Source organism: Triticum dicoccoides, chromosome 6B (assembly GCF_002162155.2).
Source record: "Triticum dicoccoides isolate Atlit2015 ecotype Zavitan chromosome 6B, WEW_v2.0, whole genome shotgun sequence".
NCBI lineage: Eukaryota > Viridiplantae > Streptophyta > Magnoliopsida > Poales > Poaceae > Triticum > Triticum dicoccoides.
In genome coordinates this window covers 82,835,988-82,838,303 of record NC_041391.1, presented here as the reverse complement: position 1 = coordinate 82,838,303, position 2,316 = coordinate 82,835,988, and positions in this window count along the sequence as shown.

Genomic DNA, 2,316 nt, shown 5'->3' with positions numbered 1-2,316 from the left:
GCTGAGCCACGTCTTGCAGTGCACCTCTACCCTCTCATTATGCATCGTTGAGCAAAATAACGAGCTATGAATCACCGATATGGCGAGTATGTCAGCTATTTTCTTGCTCAATCTATACTTACTAATAAAGGAAGGCGATATTCTTATTTTTGTCCTGCTTTGTTTCGTTCCACTTTGATTGATTTTCACGTATGCTAGTTATTTTGGTTTTGTCCGTTTCATGTACGAGCGAGATGGTTTCTTTCATGCATCGCTGGATCGTCCTAGGCTGGTCCAAAGCATTGGAACAGTACATGCTAGCCAAACAACCACCCATCTACTATTGATTTTGGACAAATAGAGATGAAATGTATACAAGAGGATGCTCTTTTTATCACCAACCAAGGATAAAAGTGGATCGGCGCATATACGTTGGGCAACTCCGTTTGAGCTCTTTCTTCCGGCCCAAGTCCATGGCGGGGCAGCATAGCAACCTATAATTGTCTCTTTATTTTGCACTAGTGCGGAATTGGGCATTAGTCCTGGTTCATAAAGGCCTTTAGTCCCGGTTCATCAACCGAGTGAATGAAATATGTCCTAAAGACAATAATAAAATTATTATTTACATTTCGTTATATCATAATAAATATTTATTATTCATGCTAGAATTGTATTAACCAAAAACTTAGTACTATGTGTGAATACATAGATAAAACAAAGTGTCCCTAGTATGCCTCTACTTGACTAGCTCGTTAATCAAAGATAGTTATGTTTCCTGACCATAGACATGTGTTGTCATTTGATGAACAGGATTACATCATTAGAGAATGATGTGATGGACAAGACCCATCCGTTAGATTAGCATAATGATCTAAGTTTTATTCCTATTGTTTTCTTTATGATTTATACATATTCCTCTGACTATGAGATTATGCAACTCCCGAATACCGGAGGAACACCTTGTGTGCTATCAAACGTCACAATGTAACTGAGTGATTATGAAGATGCTCTACAGGTGTCTCCGAAGGTGTTTGTTGGGTTGGCATAGATTGAGAATAGGATTTGTCACTCCGTGTATCGGAGAGGTATCTCTGGGCCCTCTCAGTAATGCTCATCACTATAAGCCTTGCAAGCAATGTGACTAATGAGTTAGTTGCGGGGTGAAGCATTACAGAACGAGTAAAGAGATTTGCCGAAGAAGATGAGCCACCAGCCGTCGAAGCCGCGACAGCCTCCCACGGATCCGGCCCCGACCCCGACCCAGCACCAGATCCAGGGAGCGCCGTCCCAGATCTGGCCACGGAGCGGTCCGACCCCGCCTCCCATTCCTCCCCCGCAAGCACAGGCCCGTGCGCCGCCCGGTCAGCCACCAGCTTAGAGCGGAGCTCAGCCTCAAAGGCCAAATCAGCACCAGAGCCCGGCGAGGACTCCCTAGCCCTCTTGCTCCCCGACAAGGCCTCGGAGGAGGAGGTCCTCGACTTGTCCATGGCGAGCGCGTCGGCAAAGGAGAGGAGGACGGGGGGGTGGGGAAGAAGCGGATCTGGAGAAGTGGCGAATGGGACGACGCGCCCTGCGAATATCAGCGGCGGAGGCCGGAAACCCTAGGAAGGGGGGAAGGGCACCGCGGCGCACCCATATATAGCCGCAGCAGGCCGAGCCAGATTGGGCCGAACAGGCTGCAACCGAAGCCCGGGCCAAAGGGGGGGAGGCCGAGGCGCAGTGGCCACTACCACTTGCCCAGGGCCCACGGACAGAAGGGGAGGGAATGAAATAAAAGACGACAGGGCCGGTGGAGCGGGCGGACCGGGCCGAACCCCAGCAGAGGCCACCAGGCCCACAAGCCCAGCAAGGCCCCCCGAGCCCTCCGAGCCACCCGGATCTAGGGTTAGGCCACCAACTGCCACCAGGCGCACCGGCGCCCCCGCCGCCGTCGCCGCCGGTCCCGGCCGGGGAGCAGGAGAGCAGGGAGGAGAAACGATTGGAGAAGCCAACCCACCCAGATCAGGAGCCACAGCAGGCCGGGGGAGGGGGGCGAAGGGGAACACACACATGCGAGGAAGCCGGATCCACACCCACCACGCGACCAGCCAGGAGACCCCGACGGCAGCGCCACCGGTCTGCCCCGACCGCCCGGAGCAAACTTCCGGGAACGACCAGCCACAGGCCCGGGAACCACCACCGGCACACCCAACGGCGGGGCGCACCCCTCCGAGCCGGAGTCAGAGGCCTAATCCTCCAAATCGCCGAGCACCCAGAACCGCGAGCTAAGGAAGGGCGCCGACGCCAAGGGAGCCAGCGACGGGGACGGCGAACGCCCAGAGCAGGAGCCGCAGGCCC